This window comes from Amblyomma americanum, chromosome 7, assembly GCF_052857255.1.
Source record: "Amblyomma americanum isolate KBUSLIRL-KWMA chromosome 7, ASM5285725v1, whole genome shotgun sequence".
Classification (NCBI taxonomy): domain Eukaryota; kingdom Metazoa; phylum Arthropoda; class Arachnida; order Ixodida; family Ixodidae; genus Amblyomma; species Amblyomma americanum.
Window position 1 is genome coordinate 149,784,067 of NC_135503.1, and position 17,849 is coordinate 149,801,915.

The 17,849-nt window shown below is 46.6% G+C and overlaps 1 protein-coding gene and 1 pseudogene across 1 annotated transcript in view; both read left to right on the forward strand.

Moving 5' to 3' along the window:
* The window catches only part of LOC144098170 (phospholipid-transporting ATPase ABCA1-like), a 109,430-nt gene that overhangs the window by 35,943 nt on the left and 55,638 nt on the right, over positions 1-17,849 (forward strand). The gene's annotated exons all lie outside the window — the stretch shown is intronic.
* On the forward strand, positions 2,677-4,016 carry LOC144096860 (uncharacterized; annotated as a pseudogene).

Genomic DNA, 17,849 nt, shown 5'->3' on the forward strand with positions numbered 1-17,849 from the left:
CAGTTAAAACTTCTCAAAGAAAATGTGGGGAAAAGCTCGTAAATTTACTGGTGACCATACTCCTTTCACACTTTCGTTCTTGGCAACACCTGGTGATCGGTCATCATTAGAACAGGCCAATATATTCGGAGAGCATTTTGCTAAAGTCTAAAGTTCATCAAACTACACAAATACATTCCAGAAGCGTAAAGCAATAGCACAAAAACAAAAACTTCCCTCTGGAACTGGCATGCATGAGGAATACAACGAGCTTTTTACAATGCAGGAGTTAAATAGCGTATTATCATTCGGTAAAAAGACAGCACCAGGCCTAGACAATGTGCATTACACTATGCTTGCCCTCCTCTCTGAAGCTCCCATAGAAGCTCTGTTGACATTCTTTAATAAAATGCGAGTAACTGTGCAAATGGCTGCGCTGGGGAAAACGCAGTCGTACTGCATTTTCTGAAACACGCAAAAACACCAAGAAGTCATAGTAGTTACAAACCAATACCTCTCACCACCTGCACTGGTAAATCTTCCGAAATGGTAGTAAACATTACACTAACCTTTATACTTGTATCCCGGCAACATTTAGAGCGTCATCTGTGTAGATTTAAAAAAGAATCTTTCACCACTCATCCCTTGTCCGCTGTTGTGACTTTGAGGTGGTCCCGTAACGCTCGCCACCCGTTTTGTGACAGAGCGTCGCCAGCTCACAGTCGGTAGCGAAGACTCCGAGTCAGGCGTCGATGAGAACAACGCAAGGGATTTTATACATTATGTACAGAGCATTATACAGGACGAGATCGGCACAGGGGCCGAGAGCTAGCAGCAAACGCGACTGTTCTCGCACGGTGACGTCCGGCGAGGCTCCAACGCGTCACACATCACGCTCCACCCGGGAGCGGCACACTCAGCACGAGCTCGGAAGATCGGAGTCCGGAGTCGTCTCTAGAGATGGGTCGCTCAGGAGTGAGCCGGATCTTCTGAGCCGCTCTTTTAAAAGAGCGGGTGAGCCGTGGCTCAGTAGAAGTGAGTGGCGGTTCTTTTGTTGGAGATCCGGCTCACTGATCCATAGGACCGTAGCCCCGCGTAGTGATCCGTGCCGAACGGCTAACTGTCTGTTCCGTCAGAGCTGGGTCGCTGGGTCTTCTGCCGGGTGCGATTTGCGCGCTATCTGTTAGCAGTGCGAGAAAGCTGGTTTGTCGTTCAGTTAGCCGTGTCGCACCGTCCGTCAGAGCTGCTGCGTGCGATTTGCGCGCCATCTATTAGCAGTGCGAGAAAGCTGGTTGAGTGAACGGGTCGCCCGCTTGCTGAACGAGAGATCCGGATCTCCAAAGGAGCCAATCGGCTCACTGAGCCGAAGACCCGGCTCTTCAAAAGATCCGGATCTCCAAAGAAGCCAAACGGCTCAGTGAGCCGTTTGGCTTCTTTTTTTGAAGAGCCGGGTCTTTGGCTCAGTGAGCCGTTTGGCTTCTTTGGAGATCCGGATCTTTTGAAGAGCCGGGTCTTTGGCTCAGTGAGCCGTTTGGCTCTTTTGGAGAGCCGCTCTTTTGGTGAACCGATTCTCTCGTTCAGTGAGCCGTTTGGCTCTTTTGGAGAGTCGCTCTTTTGGTGAACTGCTTCTCTCGTGCAGTGAGCCGTGCGGCTCTTTTGGAGAGGCGCTTCTCTTGTTCAGTGAGCCGTGCGGCTCTTTTGGAGATCCGCTTCTCTATCGTTCAGTGAGCCGTGCGGCTGTTTTGGAGGGCCGCTTCTCTCTCGTTCAGTGAGCCGTTCGAAGAACCGTTCAATCAGAGCCGGGTCTTCTGGCAAAGTCCGTATTTCTGGGCGAGTTGGTTGAGATACATTCCGAGCACAAGAGCGCTCGCAGAGCTTGTCCTCGATTTGTGTTGTCCTGCGGTGTTGTGTCTTCCTTGTTGTCGTCCGTTGTCTGCGAGCGCTGTTTCGCTCAGAACGTGTCTTCTGGCAAATCATTGGCAAAGGATGGCGCCGTTCGTTGACAGCTGTTGTTCCGGGAGAGAAAAAAATAGAGCTAGAGACGCGCTTGAAGGAGCCGGTAGCATGCGGAAGGAAAAGAAAAAAAAGTGATGGTCCCTGAGCCGCACTTGTGGAGAGAGGGAGTGGAAAGGAAAGAACCACGGCTCACTCGTTCTTTAAAGGAGTTGCTCAAAAGACCCGGCTCTTTCCTGAGCGACCCAAGTGAGCGGGTGAGCCGTTCAAATGATCCGGCTCACTTCAGTGAGCGGAGCCGTTCTGAGCCGCTCACTGAAGTGAGCCGTTTTGCCCATCTCTAGTCCTCTCCAGGCGGCAGCGTTGGGGCTTATATAGCCTCGAGAAACGGTCGTCACACAAACGGACCAATAAAAATCCAGCACTTAACAGCCGTCCGAAAGGTCCAACCAGCGACCGCGCTGGCCACCCGCTTCAAGTTTGCCGCGCGCTGTGACTCCCAGGGGGAAAGGGAACCGGCGCCTGGCCAAAGCCTCCTCGAATTTTTTAAGGCCTCCGCACTTTCCTCCTCGCACCCTTTGACGTCACCCCACCTTGACCGGTCGGGCGGTAGGGTGACCGGTCAAGCAAGTTGGTGCACTACCGCCTAGGCTTGTCAGTACACACGTGCTGCGTGCAGTGTCCTGTCACGGCAGCTTGACTCTGAAGCTAAGCACGTGTTTCTTTTCGTAGCGTGATCTGATTTCCTTCTGCAAACGTGTGTTGTGTGCTGCATATCTGCGTCGTGAAAGTGTCAGTGAAAGTTCCGGCAGTCCAGGATGGGCCGCTGTTGCGTGCCGAACTGCCGTGGAAATTATGACGGCGGTCCGAAGGTCCGTGTCTTCTCATTCCCAAAAGACGACCGGAGGATAAAATGGAAGCAGGCCATCCGGCGTGATGATTTGGACATCGACACACTGCGGGATCCAAAGGTAATATAATTTTCCCATATGTCAATCACTGTTAATGTCAAATGATAATATACATTCGGATGCATTAAGCATACGGCATGCAACCAGTTCGATACACGGCGTGCTGCAGTTGATGGCAGTTAACTGACATACAGCAGCACTTATAAGCAGCACCAATAGCAGTAATTAGCCAATCTGTGGTAGTAACAACAGCACTTACATCGCAAAAAAAAAAGAAAACAGGACGTAGAAAAATTTCATATACTCAAAGGGAACATTCCTCTTTTATGCAGGTGTGCGAGCTCCATTTTAAGCCCGAATACCTCCTGTCTACAACATCGTACACAGATGCTGATGGAAAGACAATAGAAGTTGCGATGAACCTCACCCGACTCCTGACGCGGTACCTACGATACTGCCAAATTGCGCATCATACTTGTCTAATTCTGCACCGATTCGCGAGGAGCCCGATGCAAAACGGAGACGACGCGAAGCAACTCGCCTGCAAGACGCCATCGAGATGTCACTTGCGACACATGAAGAAGAGGAGCGCAGGAACAAAGTCTCGTCGTATGGGCAACTTCTGTCTCTCCTTGAAGGTCTTCACGTCTCAGATTTCTGGGTGATGCGAAAAACTGACGCCGCCGTAGCATTCTTTCACGTCAACGAGAATTCAGCGCCCCCAGAAATCGAACGCTCCGTGGTAGTAAATAATTCGTTGAATGTGTCAGCCTTTTGGAGAAAAGTTGAGCTGCGCGGTGGTGAAATGACAGTTCCCGACAGACTTGAAGACATGCGCAGTTTGGAATCCGTCCTCAAAAGTGTGCAGCAGTTCAAAGCACCCGACCGTTGCGAGAAAGACGAAAAACTGAAAGCCTGCTTTCAATTACTTTTTTCTCTTCTTGATGATCTTTCAAGTGATGACCTTCTGCCAGTGGAAAAGATGGAAACCCTAAGATTTCTAAAAGAACAGCTTCATCTGCTCAACAGAGAACGGACTGCATTTAGATATTCTTCAGAGCTTGTCATCTTGTCAAGCATATTTTTCACAATTTCCCCACATGCGTACAAATTTGTTCGCAGCTCTGGAAAATTGATCTTGCCTCATCCCTGTACAATCACCAGACTCTGTAACAAATACAACGTTAGCCCTGCGGCAGAGCAAAGTGATCAGGGATTTTTAAGTTATATAACAAAAAAAAGCAAATCTTCTGAAACCCCATGAGAGGACGGTAACACTTATCATCGATGAGATCCATATACAGCAATATTTTGAGTATAAGGGAGGTTCCCTCACGGGAACAGCATCCAACTCCTCTGAAGCTGCCAAAACTGCGCACGTGTTTATGACGCAGTCGTTGCTTTCTGGACACAAAGATGTGGCACATATCTTGCCAGTTTTCAGCATTGAGGCAAGTGACTTGCATGAAGTCCTCAAAAAGGTTATTTTAGGGCTTGAAAAAGCCGGTCTCAAGGTTATTGCGGTTGTAAGCGATAACAATTCTATAAACAGAAAAGTAATGTCATTATTTTCCAAGAAAAAAGCAATTGACATAGTGTATCCTCATCCGGCAGACAATGCACGGCCGTTGTTTTTTGCGGTGGATCCTGTGCACCTGTTAAAGTGCATTAGGAACAATTGGCTCAATCAAAAAAATCCAGATACATCTTTTCTTTATCCAGAGTTTAAAAGCACAGAATCAAAGCTTGACATAAAAAAAGCTTCGTTTCAGACGCTTCGGGACCTGTATACTTCAGAGCGACACAACCTGTCTAAATTTGCCTATGGACTAACATACAAGGCCTTGTACCCAACAAATATTGAGCGTCAAAATGTGAAACTTGCGCTCAAAGTAATCAATCGTTTTGTAGCACAAGCTCTGAAGACTCCCGGTACGAAACCCGGCTTTCCTTATGCCGCTGATACTGCGGAGTTCATTGATTTAATACACAGGTGGTGGTGCATCGTGAACACAAAAACACCATCAAAGGGCCGACACCTCAGAGATCCTTATCAGGAGCCTGTCAGAAACATGACTGGTGTGCAGCTGCAATTTCTTGGTGAATTTGTAGACTGGTTGGACACATGGAATGACCTGAAGATGAGTGGCAGCCGTTCTGGTTCACTGACTCCAGAAACTCATGCAGCACTCCGGCTGACATCATATGCGTTGATAGAACTCAGCAGGTACTGTCTCGAAGAGCTTAATTTTGAATATGTCTTGCTGGGGAAATTTCAAACAGATAGTTTGGAGAGCAGGTTTGGACGTTACCGCCGGCTTGCTGGATCCAATTATCATATTTCTGTTCAGCAAATATTTGAGTCGGAAACCAAACTGCGTCTTCAAGACTCACTGGTATTTCCAGATATGAAAGAACTCTCAGAGTCCAGCACCATCACATTTGAAGGCAGAAAATTGCAAGACCAATACAACATCACGGTTACATGGGATGACATCAATTCAAAGAAACAAAGTTTGACCGCAATAATTTACATAGCTGGTTTCTGCGCCCACGCCGCCTTGAACAAACTTCCTTGCGAAGCTTGTGCAAGAAACCTGACTAGAGAGGACAGGGACATTCCACCGGACGAGAACTGTCTAATTCAAGGGCTCACTAGAGGAGCGCTCAAATTTCCGCAGCCTGTCGTTGTGAACGCTGTTCTGCACACAGAAATTGTGCTTGAAAAATTGACGACAAAAGAAAACGCCGCGCAGTTCCATTCCACACGCCATCAGAGAGAGCAGCTCCTTTGCGCACTGAAGCACTTGTTGAGCGATGACGAAGAGTTGGATGTTTGCTGCAACGGACATCACCCGGACAAAGTGATTTCCAACATTTTGTGGGCTGCCACGAACACCTAGATGAAAAATTACGTCCAGATGAAGACGGACCTGCTAACGGCTAAGAAGGCCGCAGCTCAAGAGAGAAAATTAAAAAAAGTTTAGATGTTTAGATGTTTAGAGCTATGCGTGCCGCATGCACTGCGCGCGACGCCGGCAGATGCTTTCCCGCACTGCTCGGTCAAGTTGCGTGACGTCACGGAGCGAGTGCGCAGGCCTGAAAGTATTCTAGGAGGCTTTGGCCTGGCTGTCTAGCAATGTTGCAACACGTTCGGGCATGTTGCTCGGCGATGCTTCTCCATAAGGCGCCGCTGCCTAGCGGCGCAGCATCATAGCTTGTCCAGGGAGTGTTAGGGCGCTGTTGCCTTGCGGCGCAGCACCGGGCGAGTCCAAGGGGCCTGTCCAAGGGCGTTCGCAGGAGAATTTGTGCAACTTGTAAATGTGGAAACCGGGCTGGTTTTCCGGGCACAACACCGCCTAGAAAACACCATCCGGGAGGCGTTAATCCAGAGGCAGTATTTTGTCGTGGTCTTATTATCCTAGGAGACTGCCTATGATACCCCATGGAAGTCGGCATCGTCGGTGACCTAGCAAACCTACGTATGCGCGGAAGGATGCTGTACTGCTTGAACCACTTCCTGGCTAACCGCACATTCGAGTCCGGCTAGGAGCAACTCTGTCCATGAGTTTCACCCAGGAGAACGGCGTACCCCAGGGGTGTATTCTAAGCACGACACTGCTCATTGTAAAAATAAATTCCTTCGCTAAAGTAATACCGAAGTCCGTAATGTATTCGGTTTATGTAGATGACCTACAAATAGCATGCACTTCCTCCAGAATATCTATCTGTGAGAGACAAATACAGAGTAATACCCAAGTCCATAATGTATTCGATTTATGCAGATAACCTACAGAGGGCATGCATTTCCTCCTGCTTATCTTTCTGTGAGAGACAAATGCAAATGACACTAAATATAGTGCCTGCTTGCGCTGAAAAAAATGCATTCAAATATTCTTCTAAAATAACAGTTGCTGTTCTGTTCTCACTGAGGCGGGTCCTTAAGGTCGATCCTATCTGTACTTTAACCAAACTGCACTACCAATAAAACAAGAAAATAAATTTAAGGCATCACTTCTGAAAAGAAGCTCACATTTCTGCTACACATAAACAGCCTTAAATGGAACGCTTCTCAAGCCCTTAATGTTCTAAAAGTGCTTTCGAGAAATCGGGGGGGGGGGGGGGGGGGGGTTGACAGAGCATGCCTTTTGGAAATCTATCGCTCTCTAGTTGGCTCTCAGTTAGACAATGGGTGCGTAGTATATGGTTCAGCAAAGACATAATACTGAAACGATTACACCATGTTTTAATGTTGGTCTGCGCATATCATCTGGTGCATAGAGGACATCGCCGGTAGCCAGCCTTTACATCGGAGCAAATAAGCCCGCTCGAGACGATTGAAGAGCACCACTTACATACACTTGGTTGCTACAAATCATTTCTCTCCAGAAACATCTCCGCCATACCATTGTCACCAAGTGCCCGTCCAAAACATTATTCAACGCGAAACCATGTTGTGTCAGGCTTTTAGCACTGCGCTTTGAAGATAAATATGAAGAGTTAGTAGTGCTGGATGCCCTATGGAGCATAGCACAAAAGCATGAATATTTGCCACTATGGTACATCCTCCCCGCTGTATGTGACTTAACAATGACACATTTACAGAAAGGCAATCACCACGTGAGCACATACTACAGGAATTCTTGGCACTGCAAGAAAAAATATGACCAGTACACTGAAGTTTACACTGGTGGTTCGAAAACAGATTTTCATATTGAAAGTGCATAGCTCAAGGCACAAGTAAAAAAAATGATACGACTGTCACAGTTTGCACTGGTTTTGTAGCGAAAGCTACACAGGCCACGTGTTTGCGATTTCGCTGTGGCGGTGCTCCGAGGAGGAGCAGAGACAGACTTGAGCCCTTGCCTAGCAACCGCCGCAGTTAGGCGGACGCCGCGCGCTCGCCGCGCCATCTGGCATGAAGTCACACCGCACGCCTCGTCGCAGAGCCGCCCTTGCGCTAATCAACGTATTCGGTGGCGGCATCTATTGGAGCCACTGAGGCTCCCGCACACTCACTGAATAGAAAAAAAAACCTATGTTGAGGCTGGGTGGGAATAGAACCAGGGCCCTTGGCGTTTGTAGTCGGAGGCGCTACCACTCCGCTACGACGGCTCAAGTTCTAATCATGAATAAGAGCGCGTCTAGTCGCCGAGCTTTCGCTGCGTATCTCCTGGCATGACAATAGCTTGGCCATCAGCACGTTTTACTGCCGAGTGCTATGCCATCTTTGTAGCTGTACAGCAAATAGAAAAAGAGAACATTAAAAATTGCATCATCTACACCGTTTCCCTGAGTATGCATGCTCACAGAACTGCACTCTAGAGTTGCTGCGGAACCCTTAGTAGGAAACATGGTACATAATATAGTTAAAGCCAGAACACAAAAACATAACAATAATTACTTTCTTATTTCACTTCCTCCTTCATCTCTTCCCTTACGGCGCAGTTCAGGTGTCCACTGATATGTGAGACAGATACCGCGCCATTTCCTTTCCCCAAAAACGAATTTTCGTGTTCAAGTCTGTGGGTTCTGTGTCAAAACTCTCGGTAAAACGTACATGGCTGTGCTGCACAAGCACAATTAGGTATAATAAACACGTGAACATACCACACGTTGTCACAAAATTCCACGCACATTCTGAAAAATCCAGCTCAGCGCGGAAGCCATCTGGCCAGCGTGCGCGGTTGCAAGTGGAGAAAGAAACCCCGGAGACCTCCTAGCCTTGTGTGTATTTTGCTTCCCTTCCCACTTTGCTCGTCGGTGCGTCGCCAAAAGAAACATCTACGCACGCGCCGTCGATTATTCGAGAAGGTTTGAGTAAATTCTACTCATTGTAGACAGAGAGGGCGTAGCCTTGAGCGTGCTGACTGACGCCCTCTTCACTTCGCCTGCGCGCCGGTGGCGGCGCATCGCAAGAATGATCTGGAAGGTTCTCAAAGCGGGTCTCCGCGCATGGCCAATGGGGACGCACGCCCGGCGCGAGCAGGAAATTGTACAGCTGATGTGCGTCCCTGCCTTGGCGCGAAGAACGAACAGACGTGGACCACGCCTATAAATGAGGGGCGTTGGCCGCTGTCTGTTAGCCCGAACCGCCGTTTGAGCTTCAGCGAAGCGCGCCCGCTCGACTCCAGGGTCAACAACACTCGCACAACCACGGATTGGGGACGCAGCGTACGCTAGCCTGTGGGATGCCTTCGTCGTGATCTTCTGGCCGTTGGACTATCGCTGTGCCCGGTTAACAAATCGTGTTTTGTGGTTTGTCTCTATGTTGAATAAGTGCACTTTAGATGCAAACCTTTTGTTGTGTTATATTCTCTCCCGAGTGTTACTTTGTGTGAGTTGCATTTTATTGTAAATCACTTCGTATGTGCTCTTTCGAAGTGATTGGGAAATCCACTGTTTCGCCCCTTTGCTGTAAAAAGTTTTTCTTACTGAACTTATGGCTGTGACCCATTCTTTGGCTTGTTACCGCCGAAAGCTGGGCACCAAACGACCACCCGCCTTGTCACTCGGTAGCTGATTTCAAGCTGAGTTTCCCATTCTGAGTCGGGGCATCTCTGTGACCAAAACGGCTACTCTCACATGCTCTAAGGGTGTCCGGGAGTGCACGTTAAGTGCGCGAAAAGGTGACACAGGGATTGTTTGAAGTTAATGCACAGTACACACAAAAATAAGTGACAGGCTGCACGGGAAGAACAGACAAAGAGAGCGTTCTGTAAAACGCATTTTAGGAGAATGCAGATCATGTAGACATCAGGAACGTCTGACAGAAGTTATTTTACGTCGACTAAACTTCGGACACGCACACAAACCTTACACAAAACTTCTTCCTGACAAAATAAAAGAGACCTTTCTGCGAAATGTGTGGTGTTGAACTCGCTGTAAACCACATTTTAATTTCCTGTCATAAACGACGGGCACACGCGCAAGGCACATTGCCATCACCTGGTGCACGCTCCTGGCTGGACTAGCTGACCTCGGACTGCTTTTGGCCCTTCACCCGTTAAGAAGCTTCTCCGAAAAAACCCAACCTTACATTTGATGCAGGTGTCGGGGTAATATCCTCTCGCCCTAGAACTCCGCAGCCGAACGCTACCCCCTACCGCGATGCCTAACCACCAAGCCGTACAAGTTAGCCCGGCCGCCGTCGTCTGTGTTGGTTCTCTCCGCCAGCGAGACCCCGCTATCTTCATCGGCACGGACGACCATGATGTTGAGGAATGGTTCTCATCGTATGAGCGGGTGAGCACATACAACAAGTGGGACGCGGAAACCAGACTGAAAAATATGATTTTCTATCTGACGGGCGTTGCTAATCTGTGGTATCTGAACCACGAGGTGGACATTACATCATGGTCCGTTTTCAAAGCAAACTTGTCAGAAGTGTTCGGCTGACCGGCTGTCAGAAAACTCCGTGCCGAACAGCGTTTGCGTGCGCGGTCGCAGCAGGCAAGAGAGAACTTAGTGAGTTACACCGAGGATGTCGTCGATCTGTGGAAGAGGGTGAACGCTCAGATTCCCGAAGCCGACAAGATCAGCCATATTCTCAGGGGCATTGATGACGACGCCTTTCAGATGTTGTTGGCGCGAGACCTGCGCACCGTCGCGGAAGTCGTCACCCTGTGTCAGAGCTTCGACGAACTACGCAAGCAGAGGGCTCTGACACGCGAACACACCACGAACGTCGACTCGCTTGCTGGCCTGACCGATGCAAGAGACCAGTCATCGCTCCTGCCGCACATCAATAGCTCCATTCGTGAAGAAGTTGCTCGGCAGCTCTCGCTTATTTCACGCCATCAGCAGCCCTCACCACCCATAACTCCAGATCTGTGGCACATCATTCAAGAACATGTCGCTGAAGCTCTCCCGCAAGCCCCTCAGCCCACACCTCTTGCGGCCCCGCTGACATAATGCGGACGTTGTTGCGCGACCTCGTCCACCTACCTATGCTTCGCCTCCTGGCCCCGTTCGAGAATCCGCTGCTTTTATTCCACCGCCTGCTCACCTGCGAACCTCCTAGGGCACGCCTGATAATATTCGACCGCCTGCTCAACTGGGAAACGCCTGACGTACGCCAAGTGGCGTTTATTCGTAAGGTGGGGCTTATTCGTAGAAGCTTCTTCACGGGAGCAGGGCCAACAGCAGTCCGAGGTCCGCTAGTCCAGCCAGGAGCGTGAACGAGGCGATAGTCACGCGGCTCGCGCGCATGCCCGTCGTCTTCCTTACGCTGTACATAACTTCAAGGACTAAGAAAAACAATTTTTCATAATTTTACAATGAATACATTCCTTTACACCCCACGTTACTGTTAGGTTATCAAGCATGCGTTGATTTTTTATGTGGTTTAAAGTTTCTTACAGAAGCCAGTAATTTAAACAAACTATAAGTATCTCTTTTAATACAAGACATCCTAATCCTGTGTTTGGCGCATCATAGCCATACTTGCTTTTGCTCCATTAAACTCCATATAGCTAACTTCAATGTTACTGCTTCACTGATAGCAATAACGCGCGTAGCGAACCCCACTCTGCGAATATCCTCTTCCGAATTAGGAAAGTTGTTTGCGGTTTGTTGTGGCCGTCGAGCTTACCTAAATCTAACATTGAACGATGCCGTCCACCGGAGGCGAAATTTTTTTTTTCGTGTCTCACAAGGAACGCTGGAAACGCAGAACCCGAAATCGGTTTAATTCAGTCTAAGGTCGATCTGAGAATGTCTGGAAGTTGTCAAATTCCATCTTTGGTAACTGTCCAGAATTGACAATAATTATTCTTCAACACGGTATAGAATTGAAGGGGGCAGAGCTTGCAGATGCTTTCAATGATTATACCTTTCTTTTGCTAACACGTCAAGTAACGAAACTAATTTTTCTTCTATGGGTGCCCTAAATCTTCAAACGATATTTCTGGAGCCTGTTACCACAAATGAAATCCTAACAACATTTTTATCACTGAAGAACAGTAAAGCTACAGGTGTATCAGGTTTTCAAATGCACCCTATAATGATGGCCATCGATATCCTTGCGCATTGTCTTGCTGACATAATGTGTATTTGCTGTGCGGAATTTTCCCGCGCCTCATGCAAACAGGGAAATGTGTGGCAGTTTATACGAAAGGAAACAAAAATGAACGAGAATTACCGCTCCATATCAATCTTGCCAAATTTTTCTAAAGACCTGGAAAAAGTTATTCTCAAACGACTGCCTTCTTTCGCTGACCGGTGTAACCTTGTCACTACTGCTAAATATAGTTTCCGCGAGAACAAATGGACAGAATTAGCTCTCCTTGCTCAGACTGAATTCATACTCCAAAACTTTGAGTTGAAACACGTGGTACATGGGCTGTTTTTAGATTTCTCAAAAGCATTTGAATCTTTTAGAAAAGCATTTGAATCTTTTTAATCATTTTGTTTTGCTTAGAAAATTGGATTATTAACGCACCAGAGGTAAAGCCTCGTTGCTAATTTCGTCATATCTGCGATATAGGTCCATGTTTGTAAGCATCACTGGTGAATGTTCTCAGAGTAAACACGTGTTTTCTGGAGCTCTTGAAGGAAGTATTTTGGCTCTTATCTCTTTGTTCTTTATATTAATAATATTTTTCGATTCCATAGTGATGCTCAGTTCATAATTTATGCAGATGACATCAGAGTGTTTTTCCCAGGTGCTTCAAGCACTGAACTTGCAAAGCGAGCGAATAAAACATTGAATGAAATTAATTCTTGAGCAGTAAGCAACTATTTGCTAATTAATATTAATAGAACGAAACGCGTGATTCTTCACCCCCGCCATAAACACTATGAGTTTCCCATAATTTAGGTTGACAATACGAGAAAAATTTGTGCGGTATTATAAAACACTTGGTGTATACCTTACAGACGGTACGTCGTGGAGCGATCATGTTATTTAATTAATAAGCTTTCTAGAATAGCTGGAATCATGCTTCGCCGTTGCTTTATAGTTCCTACATCTGTTAAGATGCCAGTTTATAAATCTTTCCTCGAATCTATAGTTAGCTACGGGTGTCTCCTATGGGCCACAACGTAAGCTGAAAATATTAATGAACCGTTTTACAGAAACGTGTCATACGTATTTCATGTAAAGTTCCATCTTTCCCCCACAGCAAGTCTTTTCCGTACACTTAACATATACCATTAAAATCGATCTATAACTATAGTTTGCGGTCAAAATATTCTTGCAATAATGAAAAACGACGACACCGTGGTGAGACTAGCTGTTAGAACAAAAAATTGAGGGCACTTAAGTCTGCTTACGTGCAAGAATGCGAAAGCATGAAACTTTCTAGAACACGGGTTTTTTCCCACGGCACCGGTAAGCATTAAAGTTTTCTTGTGTTTTTATTTTTACTTAATTCTTTAGTGTTTGTTATTTTTTTTAATTTGATATTAATTTTTTCTGACTGTTTTTGTTTCTTCTCAATTTTTCTTTTTAAATCTTAATTTTATTTATGTTTCCTTCTAATATTTTCTTTTTTTTTGCTTAGTTTTCGTATTTTAAACGTTTGTTTTTATCAATCACTTATTATGTACTAATTAATTTACAAACCAATAATTAATTAATTGTTTGTAATACCCAGTTACTTAGCGATTGCTGTGATTATATGAGTAATAGCAATTATGCCATTGATGACGTCACTCTAGACGTTTTTAGCATACCGGACACGTACTAGCGTAGACGTATACCGGACCCCTCCTGCGCACGCGCAGTGGCATTGTTGGCGTCAGGCGGGGCCAGTGCAAGTGCGCGGGAGGGGTCCGATATACGTCTACGCTAGTACGTGTCCGGTATGCTAAAAACGTCTAGAGTGACAGATTTCGCGGACGGACGGACGGACGGACAACGATGAGCCATTCAAGGCCTTCGCCTTAACAATACAGTGTATGATGTACGCAGAGCAGAGCCTTGCTATGTCAAAAAATGCCGTACCAATTAGGGCCAACAAATGATGCAGTATGTTACCCATGCTATTGAACGAAAGGTACTGCCGTGACAGCCTTGTTCTGAATGAAATGTATTTCAAAGACGTTCGCCAAATGTTCGCATTCTAGCTTCTTGCTGGTATTTTCATTTTGCCAAATCGTGTTTTTTTCTTGTTTCCCTCCTCCCCCGTAGTCCTCTTGGGTGTTCCTTTTCTATTATGTGGATAACAGAATGCAGGTGCATTTATTATATGATTTCCACAGTACAGCTGAGCCACTTATTCTGATACTATTTTTCTTCTCTCTTTTCCCTCTACCGGTGGGCTTTTGTTACCGTCAGTGCTGTTCTGTAAAGAGGGAGTTCGAATTCAACCTGTTTTTGCAGCTTTTCACTGGCTTTCCTCGCAACTTCTGGATGCTAAATTAACTTAAAACCAGGAACTTTGACTTGGTTGCGGCATTTCTAAATGCTCTTTAAAACGACACTAGCTGAGCTCAATTCACTCTTGCTATTGTTCTCAGTCAGAATGCTTATCTGGCGTTTTTCAAACAGCAAAAGCCGCATTTACAGGCAAGAAATTGGATTTAAAATCTTGCCGCCAGGAGATTAAAACTCGTCACATTATTACCAAAAAGGACGGGTTACCGCAGTTTTGAAATGAATGGTGCTGTAGCCTAGCCTCTGATACCCACGTCGAAAAATCGCTGCTGACGCATGAATTTTACTTGAGAAATTGGCCACCTGTCGCGATACCTGTAGTTCGTTTTGTTCTGTTTTATGAAAGCTCTGCTTTCAATGAAAGTGCGATGAAAATGCTCTATTTTATCAATAAAGGCCAATGTCCGTAGTTCCCTTGAAGACGTGGTCACATGTGCCGAATAACACGTAAAAGAAGCAAGCGCCCAATGGAGCGTTTTAAATTAAAACTAAGGCTACTCTAAAATTAGTTCATCACGTAGCTTGGCCATCCACTCAAACTTTCTAGGTAAACTTTAAGGCGGCCTCGCGTCCACATTGGCAATCCCCAAGGCAGCGAATCCTAATTAGGGACGGAAGGCACTCGGAAAACACACAGCAATATGGAAAGAATTTTTTTTTCTGGCTGTTTCTCTAACTATATAAAGCTGAAAAAAAGAATCTGCAGAATACTAGCCCTTAAACAGAAGTGAAAATTATTCCACCCAACAATGAAAGTACGATGGTTGGCTCTAAAGAAAAACAAGTGCGTAAATATGCATTTGATTTCAGAATAGGCACAAGCTTCAAAATAAATCATTGTTTAGCTATGACATGATGACTACTGTCAGTTCGTTAAAGAACCTTAAACGAAAGCGGAACGAAGCACCGGCCTCTTGTATTATCCTATTATGCTTTCTGAATTAGCGGTAAGAGGCAAAATGGGCGCGGATGCGGTGGTACTATGTAGACCAACAAGTTTCTCTACCTTCTGCAGGTTTCGCTCTGTTTGCTGCTTGTGCCATTGGGACCGACAGCGAACATTTCTAGGCTGGATATGCTGCCGCCAATCTTCGGATCACCAACTGGGAGCCAGAATGATAAAGCCCTGCTTGACATCAGCATTGCGGTGCCATCCAGAGCCACGCTATCAACTTCGGAAACAGAAATTGGATCATCGTCGACGTCATACTTCCACAGTATAAATACAAGCTGCAACAGACCATCAACCAGTGGGTGCGGCAGCGGTGCTACTATGCAGACCAACCCGTTTCTCTACCTTCTGCAGGTTTCGCTCTGTTTGCTGCTTGTGCCATTGGGACCGACAGAGAACATTTCTACGCTGGATCTGCTGCCGCCAATCTTCGGATCGCCAACTGGGAGCCAGAATGATAAAGCCCTGCTTGACATCAGCATTGCGGTGCCATCGAGAGCCACGCTATCAACTTCGGAAACAGAAATTGGATCATCGTCGACGTCATACTTCCACACTATAAATACAAGCTGCTACAGACCGTCAACCAGTAGGCGCGGCAGCGGTGCTATTATACAGACCAACCTGTTTCTCTACCTTCTGCACGTAAGAAAACGTTATGGGAAAGCTTACCATAGTAACAACGTCTGTCTGCTCCCTCTGCCGTGCCCACGGCCATTGATTGATCTTGTGTACTCAATGCATGCTCTTTTATGCGTTGCATATTGCAATCACTCAGTTCAGCCCTTGGGCGCGGCCGGGCAGCCACCATTGACCTTTAGCGCAACCACGTGACGTGACGTCACGACAGCCGGAGGAAAAGCTAGGCCCCAACTCGCGCGGTCGCGCGCGGCCGCAGCCACCACCTGACTCCCGCTCCTCCCGCTAGAGGCGCTGCGCCGGCGCGTGACGTCACGGAGGAAAAGCAGGGCCCCAACTCGCGCGGTCGCGTGCGGCCGCAGCCACCACCTGACTCCCGCTCCTCCCGCTAGGGGCGCTGCGCTTTGATTGACGTCATGGCATATGTATAAAAGAGCTGCGCTCCTTCGCCGGGACAGTCTTATACCCCTGTCACACGGGCATTTCGAGGGCCCTCGAACCGATAGTCTATCGACTCAAAGGCGATCGAGCGCTGCTACACGGGCAGTTTCAATGGCGATCGAGTCAATAGCGTATCGAGTCAACGGAGCAGCACGGAACTCCATCGAGATATGCAACGCATTCTTGGCTTAACCAAGCTAAGCCTGGCCATTTTTCCAACTCTTTTACTACTTAGCGGGGACGTTGAAACAAATCCAGGCCCATATGATGTGACCATGGCAGACCAGCTAAAGGCTATTGCGAAAGATATGCAAGAAATAAAAAAGGTAAAGGAGCGGCTAACCAAAAGCTTGATATAATCGACAAAAAGTTGGAAAGGATCGGAATGCTTGAGAAACAACTTGCTGAGAGTAATGAAAAAATAGCTGCACTCGAACAGAATATGTCCTTTCTGGCAAGAAAGGTTGACGAACTCGGAAATAGAAGTCGCGGGTCGAACCTCATTATCTATGGGTTGGATGAAGAAGAGGATGAATCCACTGAAAGTCTCCGTGGGTCTGTAACTAGAAACAACTTTCAAGATATACTACATACTGAAGTCGAAGGCATTGAAAGGATTCATCGTCTGGGGCGAATGCGAAATGACAGAACAACAAACAGGCCAGTCGTATTGAAACTTTTGGACTATCGTGATAAGGGGAAGATCTTCAAATGCTGCTCAAAAATAAGAATTCAGGATACTCTATCAGCGAAGACTTTTCACGTCCTCTCAGGGAAACCAGAAAGAAACTGTGGTAAAAAACGAAAACACACCGTGACAGAAAGGAGAAGGTCTTCTTAGTGTACGACAAAGTAGGCATCAATGGCCAGCTTTTCAAATGGGATGAAGACCTAAACGATTTGGTCAAAATAGAAAGAAGTGAGGAGCATGAAGCAGAAAAAACAAAATGCGAGCAAACTACCAAAAAGAACACGCATCCGCCGATAACCCCATTAAATATAAACGCACGCAGCCTTCTAAATAAGATCGACCACTTGGAAGCTATCCTTCTCGCCTTTAACCCTGATATTGTTGTTATTATTCAGACTTGGATGCACTCGCATTCAAGATCATGAAATAATTCCCCCTGGCTATTTCATCATTCGCAAAGACAGGGAAACTAGGGGCGGGGGAGTGGCCTTGGTCTTAAAAAGTGATCTACCCTTTACGCAAATGCCCGACATTCCCGGTGTAGAAGCCGTTTGGTGCAAAGTTCACTTGAAATGAAAATCTGTTAACGTGGGCGCGGTGTACAGGCCACCAAATGCTGAAACTGTGCATCTGGATCTTCTGTTCGATTGCATGTATAAATATGTCTATGGCTCTATGATCATATTAGCTGGCGACCTCAATTGTCCGCTTGTTAACTGGAATACTTTATGTTCAACTGATGCAACAAGTAATGCCATGTATCGTATTCTGTTTACTTTAGAACTTGTACAAACTGTTAGTGAGCTTACTCGTGCGCAAGGAACATGCAATTTAATACTATAATTGGTGTTTGTTAGCAACCACTTTAGAATTGATGATTGTAAAGTTGAAGTCTTAAAAGCA